This window comes from Eutrema salsugineum, unplaced genomic scaffold (genome assembly GCF_000478725.1).
Source record: "Eutrema salsugineum unplaced genomic scaffold, Eutsalg1_0 scaffold_1, whole genome shotgun sequence".
In the NCBI taxonomy this organism is placed as follows: domain Eukaryota; kingdom Viridiplantae; phylum Streptophyta; class Magnoliopsida; order Brassicales; family Brassicaceae; genus Eutrema; species Eutrema salsugineum.
The window spans coordinates 441,147-447,558 of record NW_006256909.1 but is presented as its reverse complement, the minus strand read 5'-3'; the positions used below and the strand labels follow the sequence as shown (position 1 = coordinate 447,558).

The following is a 6,412-nucleotide window of genomic DNA, read 5'->3' as shown; positions in this document are numbered from 1 at the left end:
AGGAAAACTAGGTCTTATCATCGTGCAGATATAAAAGGCAAAGGGGAGACATTTTGAGAAATAGAGTGTGATAGAGAAACTCTTATTTACAGAGTGTAAACTTGTGTAAGGGTTTTCTCGGGATAACAAAAGGGGTAGAGTAGAACAGAGAGTGAGCCTTTGTAAAAGGGGAACTCGGGATTGTGTCTAAACTCTTGTAACCTCTATTGATCTAGTGGATTCCGGGAGAAAGATCCCGGCGAGACGTAGCGACCCGGTTTGGGCGTGAACTCGTAAAACTCGTGTGTGTTTTTCATCTCTTCCTTTCTCTTTACTCTGTTTCATTTCTTGTTTAAAGTCGTAATCTTGGTGTTGGAACTTAAGCTTCTCAATCAGAGTTTGGTTTGTTCGTGTTACTATAAGCATAAAGTTGCTTCCTTTGTGCTGAGTTCAACAACAGATTGGTAGCAGAGCCAGGTTCTGGTGCTAGTGACTCAGTCAGACAGAGTCATGTCTTCGTCAAAGACAGAGATGGAGAAGTTCGACGGGAATGGGGATTACACTTTATGGAAAGACAAGTTCATGGCTCATCTGGACATGTTGGGATTGAGCAAAGCTCTTGAAGAAACGTCAAAAGGCTCAGATCCAGAAAAACCAGATGAAAAGGGCGAAACTTTGGATGAGAAGAGGAAGAAAGCACGGAGTGCCATTGTTTTGAGTGTTACAGATAGAGTTCTGAGGAAGATTAGGAAAAATGATACAGCCGCTGCAATGATACAAGCTTTAGACAAGCTTTATCAAGAAAAGACTCTACCTAACAGAATCTATCTGAAGCAAAAACTGTACAGCTACAAGATGTCGGAAGGCTCATCAGTTGAGAACAATATAGATGACTTCCTTCGTCTTATTGCAGATCTGGAGAACGCTGATGTGGAGGTTTCAGATGAAGATCAAGCGATCCTTTTGTTAATGTCTCTCCCAAGACAGTTTGATTCTCTGCGAGACACACTGAAATATGGAGCAGGAAGAACCACAGTCACACTTGATGAGGTTGTTGCCGCCATATACTCAAAGGAACTAGAGTTTGGATCGAACTCAAAAGGTTCAAAAGCTCAAGCAGAAAGTCTTTATGTCAAGGATAAGGGAGGACAGAAAAGCAAAGGAGAACAGAAAGAGAAAGGTTCTAAACAGAACAAGAAATCTAAAACCAAGGGAAAGAAAAGCTGTTGGATTTGTGGGGAAGAAGGACACTTCAAAAATTCCTGTCCCAATCGCAACAAATTTCCAAGCAAGCAGAAGGAACAAGCGGGCTCTAGCAGAGGAGAAGCTGCAATGGTACAGGGAAACAATGAAGATGCTGCAGGGTGCTATGTGTCAGAAGCCCTACATTCAACAGACGTAAGCCTGGAAAATGTATGGATTATGGACACTGGGTGCAGCTACCACATGACCCATAAAAGGGAATGGTTTGAGTACTTAAGTGAAGACGCAGGAGGATCAGTTCGGATGGGAAACAAGACCACATCGAAGGTCAAGGGTATTGGTAATGTAAGAATCAGAAATGATGATGGCTCGACAGTTCTGCTCAAGCACGTCAGATACATACCAGACATGGACCGGAATCTGCTATCTATGGGGACCTTAGAAGAGCAAGGGTGCGGTTTTGAATCAATGAATGGGATTCTCAATATCAAGCAAGAAGGAAAGATCATCATGACAGGAAGGAGGTATGAAAAGCTCTACATACTTCAAGGAAAACCTGAGAACGGTCAATCTCTGGCTGTTGAAAGAAGAGTGGACGACACAGTCTTATGGCACAGGAGATTATGCCACATGAGTCAAAGGAATATGGATATTCTGGTAAAGAAAGGCTTTCTTGACAAGAAGAAAGTGTCCACATTAGAGATGTGTGAAGACTGTGTCTATGGTAAAGCTAGAAGAACCGGTTTTGACTATGCAACTCATGACACAAGAGACAAACTAGACTACATTCACTCAGACCTGTGGGGAGCTCCTACAGTTCCATTTTCTTTGGGAAAATGCCAATACTTCATATCGCTCATAGACGATTACTCAAAGAAAACATGGGTATATTTTCTGAAGCACAAGGATGAAGCATTCAGGTCTTTTGTTGAATGGAGTGTCATGGTGGAGAATCAAACTGAGAAAAAAATCAAGGTGTTAAGGACTGATAATGGTCTCGAGTTCTGCAACCTCCAGTTCAACAATTTCTGTAAAGAAAAGGGAATAGTAAGACACAGAACCTGTGCCTACACGCCTCAGCAAAATGGCGTTGCAGAGAGGATGAACCGAACCATTATGGAGAAAGTTCGATGTATGTTGAGTGAATCAGGGCTACCTAAGACATTCTGGGCCGAAGCAACTCACACCGCTGTGAATTTGATCAACAAAACTCCATCTTCTGCAATTAACTCCGAGATACCTGACAAGAAATGGACAGGTAGATCCCCTATATACAGTTACTTGAGAAGATTTGGCTGCTTGTCCTTTGTTCATACAGATGAAGGGAAGTTGATGCCAAGAGCAAAGAAGGGAGTTCTATTGGGATATCCAGATGGGGTTAAGGGATACAAAGTCTGGCTGCTAGAAGAAAAGAAATGCATTATCAGCAGAAATGTGATTTTCCAAGAAAATGCAGTGTATAAGGACGTGATGCAAGGCAAGAAAGGGTCTTTAGGGGAACAAGCTGAATCGTCAAACTCACTACTGGATATAGACCTTGGGAAAACAGTGGTTACACCCTCTGGTGGAGATCTCTCGGAAGAGATAGGATCCCTGGGAGATCACTCACCAGACCAAGCTAACCATGAAGCGGTTCAAGAAGAAAATAAAGAAGTTGCAGAAGAGAGTACAGAAGATACACCAAAAAGTTATCATCTAGCTCGAGATAGACAAAGAAGAGAATTAAGGGCTCCAAAAAGATTTGACATTGAGGGATATTATGGTGAAGATGCCGATGAGGAAGATGAAGTCTTTTCTGCAGAAGCTCTGATCACTACAGTCGATGGAGACAAACTGGAACCAGTTAACTATCAGGAAGCGAGAAGGGATGAGGACTGGGAACTTTGGAAAGAAGGAATGAATGAAGAGATGGACTCTCTACTGAAAAACTTCACATGGACCGGAGTTACAAGGCCAGAAAATCAACGTGTGATTGGCTGCAAATGGATTTTCAAGCGTAAGCCTGGAATTCCTGGAGTAGAAGAACCAAGATACAAAGCGAGGTTGGTTGCAAAAGGATATGCTCAAAGGGAAGGAGTGGACTACACAGATATCTTCGCACCAGTGGTGAAACATGTGTCTATAAGGATACTACTTGCTATTGTTGTGGAAGAGGATTATGAACTTGAACAGTTAGACGTAAAGACTGCGTTTCTCCATGGTGAACTAGATGAAAAGATCTATATGGAGATTCCAGAAGGCTATAAGGACAAGTTCAAGGATAATCAGGTGTGTCTACTAAACAAGTCACTCTATGGTTTAAAACAAGCGCCAAGGAAGTGGAATCAGAAATTCGATGGTTATATGACAGAGATTGGTTTTGAAAAGAGTCCTCATGATAGTTGTGCGTATATAAAAACGCTTGGGGATGGATCCAAGATCTATCTGTTAATATATGTTGATGACATGTTGGTTGCTGCAAAAGACAAAGGAGTGATTTCAGAATTAAAACAACAACTCAATATCAAGTTCGAAATGGAGGATCTTGGACCAGCCAAGAAAATACTAGGCATGGAGATCAGAAGAGACAGAGAAAAAGGTGTTCTGAAGCTGTCCCAGGAAGGATACTTGAGCAAAGTTCTTGATTTGTATAAGATGGGAGAAGCAAAGCAAGTGATTACACCTCTCGGGGCTCATCTGAAGATGTGTGCAGCAACAGAGAAGCAATTGCTTGAAGAAGAGGAATACATGAAGAGTGTTCCGTATGCAAATGCTGTTGGGAGCATCATGTACTCTATGATAGGCACAAGACCAGATTTGGCATACCCTGTGGGAATAATCAGCCGGTTTATGAGCAAACCTATTAAGGAACACTGGCTGGGAGTTAAGTGGGTGCTTAGATACATCAAGGGGACACTAAAGACCAAGCTGTGCTACTGCAAAGGTTCAGAATTCGTAATCAGGGGATACTGTGATTCTGATTTCGCTGCAGATGCCGACAGGAGGAGGTCCATTAGTGGAATGGTGTTTACTCTCGGTGGAAACACAATCAGCTGGAGATCTACTCTGCAGAAGGTGGTAGCTCTATCGACTACTGAGGCCGAGTATATGTCTCTGAATGAAGCTGTTAAAGAAGCTATTTGGCTTAAGGGATTACTGGAAGACTTTGGCTATAAACAGGGAAGTGTTGAAATATTTTGTGATTCCCAAAGTGTCATAGCTCTTTCAAAGAACAATGTGTTCCATTAGAGAACTAAGCACATCGCTGTCAAGTACCACAAGATTCAGGATACAATTGCAGATGGTATTGTGGAGGTTTTAAAGATATCAACATTGAGGAATCCAGCTGATATCTTCACCAAGATTTTACCCGCAAGTAAGCTCCAAGCAGCTCTAGACTTACTGCGTGTAAAGGCTGAGTAATAAGACTCAGGAATCCGGGATCTGGAATCCAGTAAACTAGTTCAATGAGAAGTCTATCTCTCACTCTCAAGAAATTCGTTTAGTGTTGTTTTGCAGGCTTGATCGTTCACTACTAGGTGGAGATTTGTTGAAATATAGTACTAAAGATCAAGACAAATAAAGAAGAGCAACAACAACAGAGTACTAAGCGTGGAGAAGAAGTTGTTCTGTCTCCAACAGTCAGCACAGGATCAGTAAAATGCAGGACCACTTTTTTGTAGCCGTTTTGCTTTAGCTCATTAAATGACTAAGCATGAGTTGTTTGTCTTGTCTCCGACATGGCCCGTCTGATTCAAGTTTTTTTCAAATAACAAAGGAGAAATCTTTTGTCGTGGTGCATTTGAGGAAAACTAAGTCTTATCATCGTGCAGATATAAAAGGCAAAGGGGAGACATTTTGAGAAATAGAGTGTGATAGAGAAACTCTTATTTACAGAGTGTAAACTTGTGTAAGGGTTTTCTCGGGATAACAAAAGGGGTAAAGTAGAACAGAGAGTGAGCCTTTGTAAAAGGGGAACTCGGGATTGTGTCTAAACTCTTATAACCTCTATTGATCTAGTGGATTCTGGGAGAAAGATCCCGGCGAGACGTAGCGACCCGGTTTGGGCGTGAACTCGTAAAACTCGTGTGTGTTTTTCATCTCTTCCTTTCTCTTTACTCTGTTTCATTTCTTGTTTAAAGTCGTAATCTTGGTGTTGGAACTTAAGCTTCTCAGTCAGAGTTTGGTTTGTTCGTGTTACTATAAGCATAAAGTTGCTTCCTTTGTGCTGAGTTCAACAACATTTATCATCAGAGATCTTTCATAAACAAAAATACACAAAATACTTTAAATTTGAATTTTGGATCGGTTTCAGACATCCAAGGAAGGATAAAAGCTGCATTAGCTCTCAAGCCTGGCGAAAAGCGAAAGCTTTAGGCGGCCACTGCGAATGTTTTGAGAAACAAGCCTTAATATTAATCCTCATCAACCGATCACAATGACAAAAGATTCAACAAAGATCATAGTCAACCATTAAAAGCAAACAAAAAGGAATCACAGTTTTGAGTTTTGGTCTCAGACATCCAAGGAAGGATAAAAACATCATAGGCTCTCAAGCCCGGCGAAAGGCGAAAGCCTTAGGCGGCAACTGCGAATGTTTTGAGAAACAAGCCTTAATGTTTATCCTCATCGACCAAAAAACCAAATTCACATAAACGAAATCAAAATCGAGAAAAATATTTCCCATCCTGAAATGATCAGCGAGAAACCAATCAAGACTGCTGACAAAGTGAAACAGATGGATTAAGATATGAGGGACTTGGTTCAATCCAATAGCACTAAGAAATCAATTCTGCTAAAAGGGACATAATAAACGAAGTCCCAAATCTAACACCCTACTGAGAAAATCAAACAATGAAAAATTGATTCAAAGCAAATAAGTTTCAGACATCCAAGGAAGGATAAAAGCAGCATCAGCTCTCAAGCCTGGCGAAAGGCGAAAGCTCTTAGGCGGCCACTGCGAATGTTTGAGAAACAAGCCTTTGGAATTATCATCATTAACCTAAACTCAAACTAATTCTAGAGTCTCACACAGAGAATAAGATCTGAAAAATAAAAAAAACAAGACAAAATTTGAGTGGGCGTTACGAGATGAAATCAAAAACGAGGAAGAGAAAATCGGCAATCTGATGTAAAGGTTTTGGATGGATATGAGTCCATGGAGAGGATGAGGTAATTTATACAAAGTAGAATATAGGAGGCGGCCATAACTAGGGTTTTGTACTTGCTGACACAATCAACGGCGGAGATC

At 41.2% G+C, this 6,412-nt stretch overlaps 4 non-coding genes across 4 annotated transcripts; all 4 read right to left on the bottom strand.

Annotated features, from left to right (window-relative positions):
• Positions 1–5,468: 5,468 nt before the first annotated feature.
• LOC112082457 lies at positions 5,469–5,592 on the bottom strand. Its single transcript, XR_002897132.1, has one exon. It is a non-coding gene; the product is annotated as a small nucleolar RNA SNORD14 (small nucleolar RNA).
• Positions 5,593–5,672: 80 nt separating this feature from the next.
• Positions 5,673–5,796, bottom strand: LOC112082644. The gene has a single exon (XR_002897310.1). It is a non-coding gene; the product is annotated as a small nucleolar RNA SNORD14 (small nucleolar RNA).
• A 41-nt stretch (positions 5,797–5,837) lies between these two features.
• On the bottom strand, positions 5,838–5,940 carry LOC112082610. The gene has a single exon (XR_002897276.1). It is a non-coding gene; the product is annotated as a small nucleolar RNA snoR99 (small nucleolar RNA).
• A 100-nt stretch (positions 5,941–6,040) lies between these two features.
• On the bottom strand, positions 6,041–6,164 carry LOC112082632. The gene has a single exon (XR_002897298.1). It is a non-coding gene; the product is annotated as a small nucleolar RNA SNORD14 (small nucleolar RNA).
• Between the last annotated feature and the right edge of the window lie 248 nt (positions 6,165–6,412).